We start from the raw sequence: 13,044 nt of genomic DNA on the forward strand, positions 1-13,044 counted from the left end.
AGGAATTAACCATGATAGTTTCCAGGGGGAACCGCGAGGAGGTCGACCCGGTTGGGAATATTGCTAGCAATAGGATTCTTAGTCTCCATTACTAACAATCCCTTTCCCCCCAACTCCGTCAGTTATGAACCGATTTAGAAAGTTACTTTTTTTATCTGGAAGGATATACTTACACTGCATTGCTGGTAGTCAGTGGATGCAGGTGGCTCAGGACTATTCTTTATGGCAGTCTATGGGGGAGAGGCTTATGTCCAGCAGTGGACGGATAATGGCTGACATGATGATGATGATAACATACATATTTGTCTCATGGGAATTTTATCAAAATTGATACAATAGTTTAGTTTTGAAATCAAAACTGGTGTTGCCATAACTTAGGTCGGTTTTTTTTTTTTGTAAAACACAATTTTAATTACATTACATCATTTCAATACAGACTCCTAAAAATGTCTGGTTTTATATTATTTCATCTCCACAATCCGAGCACATTCAAAATTGGTGTTGCCATAATTTAAGTAGTTATTTTTTTTTTGTAAAACACAATTTTATTTGCATTATGTCATTTCAATACAGATTCCTATAAATGTCTGGTATGAAATTATTTCACCTCCACAATCCGAGCACAAGCTCGATATTTTTATTACTTGACGTATTTTAAACGTGATACAATACATCACATAATATCACATCACGGTTCGTATAATGATGTTAATTTCACAGTGTGGTAATCGCGTGACGCGCCGTGAAATAAAATGTATGTAGGTAAGAGACGGCTAGCGGTACCTACATACGAGTATATGAGATTGCGTGACTATGATGGATAACTCGTTCATTATTCTTCTTCTTACTTTAGGAATACGGAACCCGGGATCCTTGCGATTTATATAAATGACAGTGCTTGACTATGACTCGACTCACCAGAGGGAGACTTTGTACAAAAGTCGATTGCTTGGGTACCTCTGTCCCATTCGTATTTCAACCGTGAAGCGGTTGTGTTTGCATGGCTGTGTTTCGGTTTGAAGGGTGGGATATGGCGTGAATTTACTGGGTACAGAGGAATAACACCTAAGTCCTCAGGAATGGCAATGCATAGGGTATCATGGGCGAAACAGTGTACTCTGTTATGTCCATGGTACTGCTCGTGTCTATAGGCGACGGTTACCACTTTCCATCAGGTGGGCCGTCAGCATGTTTGCCATTCTAAGTTGTATAAAAAAAATTAAAAAAAAATGTGAATGAAGTTTTACAGTTGAGATTCTTCTGTCGACAGTAGATACTTTTGATAGTAAAAAAATTCCATAAATGTACGTTCTATAAAAAAAAGGAGTTCAATCATTAAGACAGTGGAACCATTAAGATAGTGTTCAACAAAAAAATCGACATTAATTGTGGCAATACCAGTAATAATGTTTTAAAAATTAAACTAATGAATCGATTTTGATAAAATTTCTGTGGAACCGATCTGCAAGTATATCCTTTCAGTAAAAAAATAATTTCCCAAGTGGGTGTATAACTGATAAAGTTATGTAGTAACAAGCATAAAAATAAAAACTTCTTTTTTTGAGTCAGTTAAAAGTGAGAGAAAACTTTGTCAAATAAATGTCATATATAGATATATTATAAATGTATCTTTCCCAATACTGAAAAAAACTATATATTCTGGTATTCCTAATGAATAATGATATGATAATAGATAAATGAAAAATTCAAATGTTTTTAAGAAGCATTTGCATGGAAACAATATATTTGTATTTGTATGTAATCTTTGGTAAATACCTTATAATAATTGTGCATATAACATTTGTTGGCAACACTATGCTGAATATATCATTTACCGTGTCGCATAATATAAGTATATGAAAAAACCATTAGAATCTTCTAATATTAAAATTCATAATTTAAAATTTTCTCCTACAAGAAAACACAGTCTTCAGTCATGACAAAAAGTTATTTTCATTTAAAAACTAAACCACTAAACCGATTTTAATAAAATTTCCATGGAACCGATCTGAAAGGATATCCTTTCAAATAAATAGTTTACCAAATCGGTGTATAAATGACATAATTATAAGATAAACAACAAACTAAAAACAATGCACCCTAATTGAGAATCTCCTCCTTTTTTTAAGTCGGCTGAAAATACATAATGGTTAGTAACCATGTAAACCTCCCATTTATTCCCTGTACAATAGTTGTTACGCAGAGAACAGCGCGGCAATCTGCTCCCCACAAATTACCCAGAAAGTATAAAACTAGTGTTACGAGCGGCAATAGCCATATAAAACATCAGCCTACGACGGCAATTTAGTCTATGGTACCCTATATATTACGTTATGGGTTGTTTTCAAATGTAATTATAAACGGAACATAAATTGTTGTGGTATACATTTTTAGGTTTACATTTACACGATAAGGAACTGAGGTGAAAAATTATGCTATTGTATGATTCAGTGGGGTCGATTCTGAAGCGCCATTTCTCTTAAACCTATCTCTAAATTTAAAATTTGATATCGCATCGAAATCTTTATTGTAAAGACCAATATGAACTACATTTCTAATAGACTTAAGTCGAAATTATTATAAATTTAATTTATGATGGTCGATAAAGTAATAATTTCACTAAGCTATCAAATTAAAATATTAAATATAATACACTACTATGTTATTTACATTATTCAATAACGAATACTTTAATTAAAAATTAGAAGACAAGCAAAAGTGAATCGTATGACATCGCCATAAAACCTTTTCGCATATAGATTGAAATATTTAGATAACATGATATACCTAATTATTCTATTTATCTTCATTATACCTCGTTGTATCGTATATGTTAAACAATAAAAAATATATTATTATATTTTTTAATATAAAGTTGATATCATCCATAAGGTCCAGGTAGGTATTATAAATTTAATCTTGTATCTCGACTACTACCTATCGAGTGATAGCTCCGTTGAAAATCAGCGCTGCAGCGCCACGCTACATCTTAAGCTAAGTGGAGTCCATTTCAGCTGCTACCACAGAATAATTATTTTAATGTGTAAAGTTGTCATTAATGTTCTTATGTTTTGTAGCTGAATAGATTATTTTATTATTACTATCAAATACAAACAGGTATTATACAAAAAAGTGGCTTCAATTATACACACGATATTTTATAGATACCTCATGTACGAGAGTTTTGTAAATACCCTACATTATAAATGTTTAAAACATTTGCAATCTAAAATTTTTTTACCCATATATATTTTTACCCACAACACCAAAGGCATTACAGGTGTGCTGCCGACCTTTTAGAAAGGAATATGCTCTTTGCAATCTATTAAAACGTTGAAGTGCATTTCCACATATAGATTTTGCTTCGCAATATATAAGTTGTTTGCTCCACAAAGAAAAGCAAGTGAAGTGAAGAAAAGCACTTGTCACAAAATTAAAAATGGTCGTAATCTAATATCACGTAATGGGGGGAAAGGGATTGTTAGTGATGGAGACTGAGAATCCCATTGCTAGCAATATACCCAACCAGATCGACCTCCTCGCGGTTCCCCCTGGAAACTATCATGGTTAATTCTTGATAAATTCATCATGATTGGCTAACTGGCCTGTTTTCATTCTCATCTATCACCCTTCACTGGTGCTCCGCCAGCGTATCCCGTTGGCGCAGGAGGGGTTACCATTCCATTTTCACTCATTAAAAAAAAAATATCACGTAATTAAGATAATTCGCACCAATCTTCTGATTCTAAATATAATATACTCCTACCATATGTTATGAGACGCCAGACGACGAACAAGTGGGCGAACAAAGCACTTTAAAAGATGGATCTTCCTTTTGCATTTTTCATAGCAATTACAGAGAAAATATTTTCTAGACCCATAACATGTAACTAAAAATATCTCTAAGTCTCTAAAAATGTTATACAACATGTTCATAAAGAGCGTTATAATACATAATATATAATAATATATATAATAGAAGGAAAAGGGATCGCTAGTAAATACATTCTTGGAAATCATCGTAGTAAATTTAGAGTGAATTCTTTATGTTGAGCCAACTGACTTGGGCTCACGCTTTTCTATCATACATCACCAGTGCCCGTATGGTATAATATAACGGTAGCCCAGGCGAGGTCATCATCCCATTTTCAGCCATTAAAATAAATATGAACTATAAAAGTTTAACATGGCACGCGCCTTTAATTTTTACTACAATGTGTGTAACCATATACAGACGGGGGGAAAGGGATTGTTAGAAATGGAGACTAAAAATCTCATTGCTAGCAATATACCTAACCAGGTCGACCTCCACGCGGTTCCCCCTGGAAACTATCATGATTAATTTCTGATGGATTCATCATGATGGGCAAACTGACCTGTTTTCATTCTCATCGATCACCTTTCACTGGTGCTCCGCCAGCGTATCCCGTTAGTGCAGGCGGGGTTACCATACCATTTTCATCCAACAAAAAAAACCATGTACAGACGTGGTGCTCTGTTTGTGTTTGTGAGGAAACATCTTCAGTAGCGGTCTGACCGGAGAAGTATTATATTCATTGATCGAAACTTTGCAAATATTTTAACTCACGCATTTTTAAGTCTTAAGATTTTAGAGGGGCATGCCATGTTATCGTAGACTTTCTATACTTTAATTTAGGAACGCACATATGACACCGGTATTTTTTGTAGAACTTAGAATGACAAACAAACTGACGGCCCTCCTGATGAAAAGCTGTAACTACTAGATACTAGTATAGTATTATATTATCTGTGCCTATAGCATATCACGCCATATCAGCCTTTATTTGTCTACAGATGAAAGCTGAAAGATAAATAGGATTTACCACCATAAAGAGGATTTTCTAGTAGTTGCCACGTTTGGTAAGCGAGTTGGCAAACGCAATTAGCCTTTGGTGATATTTTAAGAAGGACGCTGCTGCCCATGCCTCAACAATTTAGTTCCCTTAGACGCCTTTTACGACATCCACGGGAATGGAAGGAGTGGTCCTTTCTATACCAGGACTATGAATTAACAGCTCCAAAGATATCACAGAATACACTCTAACGCCAGTAGTACCTCTTACGCGTTGTTACTCCTGAAGGCTAAGTTTCCTTGACTCGGTAGTCTGTAATTTTACTATCATACATTTAACCAAACTGAAACAGCTTTTCAAGTACAGTTTCTTTGCAATAGAAATACGAGTGGAATAAAGGCACCCATGCAAACGAGTTCAGCACAGTTTAAAAATATCTACCATCGGGCATGTCGTATGCTTCTATCACTATTATAATTATAAAAACAATAGCCACACTTACACCAATCACCTGATCTTCAATCTAGGATACCCGGTGTTGTGAAGAAGCAGGTAACAAACATCTGCGGGGAACAATTCAGAGCTCCCAGACTCGAGCAAAGTTCAAGCCAGAGACTAAGAACTGAATCTGGGACCTCATAACACAAAGCAATGTACCTACTGATTGCTGCATCACGGAGGTCCTAATGTAAAAAAAACTTTTCTATACAAACAGCTCAGTACACTGTGAATTCAAGAAATAATAATCTAAATAAGTAAGCATTTTTCCAACCTTGCCCGAACTTTGGCAACGACAAAAACAAATACAAAATCAGTGTATCTCAAGTTGTAACGAGAAGTAGCCCGCACGGACTCATACTGTTGCGATGTAAGCATCAAATGTGTAGGGTGACACTACATTGATACTATATTATGGACATGTATTCTCTTAAATAAGGTCAAAAAAGACGAAACACTAAATACCCTATTTATATATATATATTTTTATAATAGTTTCTGCAGTCGATGGGTATTTTTCCTATATCGCTCCTATATTAATTTTTCTACGACTAAAGTCGCTTTTTTATACAACTTAGAATGGTAAACCAGCTGACGGCCCACCTGATGGAAAGTGGTAACCGTCGCCTATAGACATGAGCAGTACCATGGGCATAACAGAGTATACTGTTTTGCCCATGCGTTGCCATTCCTGAGGACTCAGGTGTTATTCCTCTGTACCCTGTAAATTCACGCCATATCCCACCCTTGAAACCGAAACACAGCCATGCAAAGCAAGCAAATACCCAAGCAATCGACTTTTGTACAAAGTCTCCCTCCGCTGTTTTTATATGGTTAAAATCTTTAGATAGTTGTTTTCTAACATTATGGATTTACTTACGTATTTTCTATTATTAACTACCCGCTGTTTTTATACCAAATAAGTATAATACAACAAACTCTTGAACAATTTTTATAAAAAAATACTATCCGACTACTACAGGCAATATTTTATCCAGGACCATCACGCAAAAGAGCCACATAGCTCCCAATTTTATAAAAAAAATTGTCTCTTAAAATTTTTTTTTTTTTTTGGTGTATGAAAATGGAATGGTAACCCCGCCTGCGCTAACGGGATACGCTGGCGGAGCACCAGTGAAGGGTGATCGATGAGAATGAAAACTGGCCAGTTAGCCCATCACGAATTAACCATTATAGTTTCCAGGGGGAACCACGAGGAAGTCGACCTGATTGGGTATACTGCTAGCAATGGGATTTTTAGTCTTCGTTACTAACAATCCCTTTCCCCCCTAAAAAAAAAATTTTAATATTTATTAAACACTATTGCGCCAGAAACATAAAAATCAACGATGACATAAAAACAATTCAAGTGAAATACAGTAGCATAAGGCACAGATTAAATACAAAGAAAACGTGAAAGAAAAAAGTTGCGTAGTTAATCAATGATAAGGTATTCTGGTATTCTAAAAGACTATCATGAATTGTAAAGACTTTCGTTATAAATTTATTTTAAGGAGAGGAGAGCCGGATTGGCCCTGTCCCATTCGTGTTTCAACCGTGAAGCAGTTGTGTTTGCATGGCTGTGTTTCGGTTTGAAGGGTGGGATATGGCGTGAATTTACTGGGTACAGAAGAATAACACCTGAGTCCTCAGGAATGGCAACGCATGAGGGGTATCATGGGCGAAACAGTATACTCTGTTATGTCCATGGTACGGGTCATGTCTATAGGCGACGGTTACCACTTTCCATCAGGTGGGCCGTCAGCTTGTTTGCCATTCTAAGTTGTATAAAAAAAAAGGCCGTACCCACCCCTTATATTAATAAGGAGCGAAATTTTGAGCCATGAACATAGACAGAAATTACTGAGAATGCATAATTATGCGCTTTTTTAAAGTGGCCAGTTCTCCTCTGAGAATACACCAATGCTCAAAACTTTGTCACCCCAACCTTTAGCTAGACCTGGGATTAAATGTTCACATATTATAGGGTATTACGAGGGGTGTTTTACCCTGGGCTAATAATACGGGACATTCCGGGATCTGCTCGAAACACTGGATGTAAAGGAACGTTTGAATTTCGGGTACCGAGGCCAATGGACGCACCCGAAATAAAATTTCGGATAACTGAATATTATATAATGCTGCGCGGTTTTCACTTAATCCTTTTTTGTACCATATAATTTACTACATGCCAGTCTTTGCCTTTTTAGAAAAAAAAAACTAGATTTTATTGTCATTTCTTTAATACATTCCTTTTTTGGGGGAAAGGGATTGTTAGTAATGGAGACTGAGAATCCCATTGCTAGCAATATACTCAACCAGGTCGACCTCCTCGCGGTTCTCCCTGGAAACTATCATGATTAATTCCTGATGAATTCGTCATGATGGGCTAACTGGCCTGTTTTCATTCTCACCTATCACCCTTCACTGGTGCCCCGCCAGCGTATCCCATTAGCGCAGGCGGGTGTACCACTCCATTTTTATCTAATAAAAAAAAAAAAATACCTTTCTTTTGTTGCAAGAAATTTGTAAACGTGTATACATTCGTTTAATGAATTCAAAATCAGACAAAATTCTATTATAAAATATATTAAACATGCTATTTTCTGCTTATTACATTTATTGTAATTAAAATAAATGTTGTTTCTGTCTAATATTGTTAAGGTCTGAAATTATTTAAAATGTAAATAAGACTTTACATTTTGCACGCCATTAAAACAATAAACATTTAAAAATATGTGATTCTATAATACTAATTTAGATCTATTTCAACCAGAGGGAGACTTTGTACAAAAGTCGATTGCTTGGGTAACTCTGTCCCATTCGTGTTTCAACCGTGAAACAGTTGTGTTTGCATGGCTGTGTTTCGGTTTGAAGAGTGGGATATGGCGTGAATTTACTGGGTACAGAGGAATAACACCTGAGTCCTCAGGAATAGTAACACATGGGGGGTATCATGGGCGAAACAGTATACTCTGTTATGTCCATGGTACTGCTCATGTCTATAGGCGACGGTTACCACTTTCCATCAGGTGGACCGTCAGCTTGCTTGCCATTCTAAGTTGTATAAAAAAAAACATATTTATGCAAGTAAATTATTATTATTACTATATACCAAACCCGCTGGTCATTGGCCAGTGTGGAAATAGTAAGCCAATTCTAAATATTTTATTTGTAAACCTAATAGAATTATTTGTGCCATGTCATAAATTTATCCTGTAGTAACAAATAGAATAAAAAGTTTCGTTATAAATCTAGATGTATATTTAATCAAAAGGTATAGGAATCCGATGCAAAAAGTGTGCACTGCCCGGGAATCGAACCCGGGTCGCAAGAATGGGAATCTTGCATGATACCACTACACCAGCAGTGCGCGTTTATATGTGTGCGAAATTTGATATACCATCTGCGTATACTACGTCACAGATTATTCGAATTAATATAAGTTTATAATTTTATTTTATTAATAATCATATTACACCGCAATACGTCGCAATTGACTGCAGGATAGTGTCGGAAAAAGGTGTATTGCTTATAGGTGTATTGCTAAGGTGTATATCTAATATATAATTTGCTTGACCTGGCCTATATATACGAATAGATTTATAATTTTTAACCAATATATTTGTACAGGGGAGAAGGAGATTATTAGTAATGGAGACTGAGAATCCCATTACTAGCAATATATCCAATCAGGTCGACCTCCTCGCGGTTCCCCCTGGAAACTATCATGGTTAATTCCTGATGATTTCATCATGATGGGCTAACTGGCCTGTTTTCATTCTCATCTATCACCCTTCACTGGTGCTCCGCCAGCGTATTCCGTTAGCGCAGGCGGGGTTACTATACTATTTTCACCCATAAAAAAAAAAAAATATTTGTACATATATTACGACAATATACAGTTTATAATACCCAAGTCTAACACGCACTCTCTAGAAAATAATCTTAAATATGGCAACAATGAACAACATTCTGAACATACACTGTATCCCCTGCAGCAGCTCTCATGAGTTGCCGTCCTTGTTGTCTCTGTACTAATTTTTACTGTCATTTTCTGATTATGTTATTACTATTTTATGACTATTACTGTGGCACACGCATGAAGAACAAAAATTGTTACTAATTTTATGCATTCTGATTTTGTTTTTTTTTTTAACATTAAATTTGGTATCCAAGTATTTAGTATACAGGTTGTCTGTAAGAGATTGCTTTTAGCGATAAGGCCGCCTTTTGTATATGCACATTCTGTATAAATACTCCTTGTGTACATCTCTAGTGTGCGCAATAAAGAGTTTATTATTATTATTATACGTATTATCTGTGACAGGTACTATTTGGAATAAAGAAAACATAGACTTCCTTTATACCGGAACATAAGCCGAATTAAATGAGGACCGGGTAGACTATGCCCACTACACAATTGTCTGGTCCATCTGTGCCCACCCCGTGATGCGAGCAGAACTTTTAGCTATGCATAAAGACATCTGTGAGAGTAGATATTCTTCTTTTTTTTAAAATCACCCTCCTCCCCTTAGAAAATAATCTTAAAAACGAAAATAATATTAAATCAACCAAATACACTTACTTGACTGTACCTATTTTTTTTTGGAATAGGAACATCGCCCCTTAATGGCTTACTTTTCACCTGTAACATAGGTTCACTATTAGATTTATATCATCGGGGCTTAAGAAGTTGATTTATTTCCCAAGGGAACCCTCTTCACACACCTAGTTAAAGTTCTTTGCGTAACTCGGAAACAGCTATTTATTACTTAAAAGCGGATATTCAGAAGTTCCGCTGACTAGCATTCGTTCCGTTGAATTTTATGTAGAACAGAAGTTGAAACTTAACTTGGCACGTATTTGACAAGTTCCTTCGTGTTAAATGCATTCATTTTTGTTATTATAAAACATTTTATAATGTTTGTTTGTTCATTGAAATATAATTTTGTAATAATATCTGAAATTACGAAACGACGAGCTGTGAGAATTGTCTATGATCCCAGGCTTACATGTTGTATTGAACCCTTGAGTCTTAGGAGAGATTTTGCCTCACTCTGCGTGTTCTACCGCTTGTACAATGGACTGTGCGCAGAGGAATTGTTCAATATGATGCCCACGGCCTCTTTTCGTCAACAAGGATCTCACCCCTATATCTTAGAGCTAGATACAGCACGGTTTCAGATATGTTTTCTCCCACGTACGCTCTGGTTCAGGAGTGAACTCCCTGTCGAGGTTTTTCCAAGAGACTACAGCATAGGATTGGGGAGGAAAAGGGATTGTTAGTAATGGAGACTGAGAATCCCATTGCTAGCAATATACCCAACCAGGTCGACCTCCTCGCGGTTCCCCCTGGAAACTATCATGGTTAATTCCTGATGAATTCATTATGATGGGCTAACTGGCCTGTTTTCATTCTCATCTATCACCCTTCACTGATGCTCCGCCAGCGTATCCCGTTAGCGCAGGCGGGGTTACCATTCCATTTTCACCCATCAAAAAAAAAATACAGCATAGAGTTCTCAAAAAAAGGAATAAAAAGGTTTCTTCATGGCCAGCAACGCGTGCTCAATTGCCCTGATATTGCAGGTGTTCATAGCTATGGTAACTGCTTAACATCGGGTGGACTTGTTTGCCATCGCAGCCGTAAAAATAAAATTACACTTTAATTAAATTATACCATACAATTTAAGGAAATAGTATAATTAATTAGCTATAGAATATAGGTACTCATTCTACCCGATAAATAGATAGAACCTACACCAATTTAAATAAATAATAAAATGCATAACCTTGTGCTTTGGTGTATGAAAAGTTAATTAGAAAAACAACATCCCAATAGCTAGATCCAGCCACATTGAAATTCACGCCTCTCAGCTATCCTGACTGAATGCGTTTCTAATTTTCCCACGAAAAGTTATAACTGGTTTTTTAACAACTTGTATATAGTAATTTTTTTATGGGTGAAAATGGCATGGCAACCCCGCCTGCGCTAACGGGATACGCTGGCAGAGCACCAGTGAAGGGTGATAGATGAAAATACAAACACGCCCGTTAGCCCATCATGATGAATTCATCAGGAATTAACCATGATAATTTCCAGGGGGAACCGCGAGGAGGTCGACCTGGTTGGGTATATTGCTGGCAATGGGATTTTCAGTCTGCATCACTAACAATCCCTTCCCCCCACTTGTATATAGTTGGAATACAGTATCCAACCAATATGATGATAATATATAGCTATGTAAGTAATATATAGTCACAATATCTATATATGCGTATAATAAAAATATGCGGTAATTTAAAAGAAAAATCACACTACGACCACAGTCGCGTGACGCAACTAGTGTATCAATAGAATCCTAAACTAACTTGCTAGTACCTCCATGTCAAGTTAGACTTTGGTACGACAAGGTGGAATCGCTTGTTGAAGTTTTATTCGGGGAAAAAATATGCGGGCCTACGTTTTATTAGGAACCCGTTATCGATTGAAACTTTTCATCGTTTACAACTTACAATTTATGTATGTATTTCGCTGTTTCTATTCGTTATAAATGATGATGATGATGAGTCCTGACCGTTTTCGATCAAGACGACCGACGACGTTTTGACTGCGCTACAATAGTTAATTATCTACTGTTGTTGACAATAGTATGCTCGGATGAAGCTCACATATATAACTAGAGAAAGCAAATGTGTGTGTGTATGTATGTGTGTGTGTGCGTTCGTGTGTGTGTGTGTGTGTGTGTGTGCGTGCGTGCGTGCGTGCGTGCGTGCGTGCGTGCGTGCATGTGCCTGTGTGTGTGTGTGTGTGTGTGTGTGTGTGTGTGTGTGTGTGTGTGTGTGTGTGTGCGCGTGTGTGTGTGTGTGCGTGTGTGTATTATTATACATATACAGATAAATGTGTATTTTAACTATAAGTTATATATGTATATACTTTGTATTTAGGTAAATATATTTATTATTTCTTAATAGAAACAACCATACTGTTTCCTCTTCTTATTTTACGCACACTGCCCGCTGGAAATTAATGCTCCTTTCCGCTCATGGTTTGCTGAAAGAGAACTCTTACAGGGTTAAGCTCGCCTGTTTTACATCTTTATTCATAATATACTATTACAAAGACATTTTTGTATACAATAAAGTATAAATAAATAAAATGCATTTAAAATCAAAATGTGATTTTTATTAAACTTACTTTTCACTTTTGCATTGAACTAAATCGAATATTTTACTCCTCTTTATTCATTCAAAACTTTATTTCAAAAATGTCAGTTGCATTTTTCATCTCCGAAACATTTATTTGTAGCAGTAAAATGCATTATATGTAACGCATTTCTCGTGTTTGCTGTGTCCGACATACTATTTGCTTGTTTGAAGACTGTTATTAAAAATATATTTGATGCCAAGAGTCTTTTGTCAGTTGGTATTCAAATTGTAAAGGATATTTTTAAAATACTCGATTTATATGAAATAAAATGGTAATAATGGTAACACAAGTTGATGATAAAAATAGTAACATAAGATGAGTACTATAGAGATCATAGACAACGGTTACCTCTTTCAATCAGATGAGCTGTCAACCGTCAACTTGTTTGACATTTGAAATATAATTAAAAAAAAAATTAAAACATTTATATTTCACGTTTATGGTGTTTATCTTCATACTTTATTACCTGACTCTGATCAACATCAATCCTGTAGCTGAGAGAGAGTGAATGGTTACTAC

General features: G+C 35.9%; 1 non-coding gene across 1 annotated transcript; it reads right to left on the bottom strand.

Annotated features, from left to right (window-relative positions):
- Nucleotides 1-8,614: 8,614 nt before the first annotated feature.
- On the bottom strand, nucleotides 8,615-8,685 carry Trnag-ccc (transfer RNA glycine (anticodon CCC)). Its single transcript has one exon. It is a non-coding gene; the product is annotated as a tRNA-Gly (tRNA).
- Nucleotides 8,686-13,044: the final 4,359 nt, after the last annotated feature.

Source organism: Galleria mellonella, unplaced genomic scaffold, assembly GCF_026898425.1.
Source record: "Galleria mellonella isolate WM207_F2 unplaced genomic scaffold, CSIRO_AGI_GalMel_v1 utg266, whole genome shotgun sequence".
NCBI lineage: Eukaryota > Metazoa > Arthropoda > Insecta > Lepidoptera > Pyralidae > Galleria > Galleria mellonella.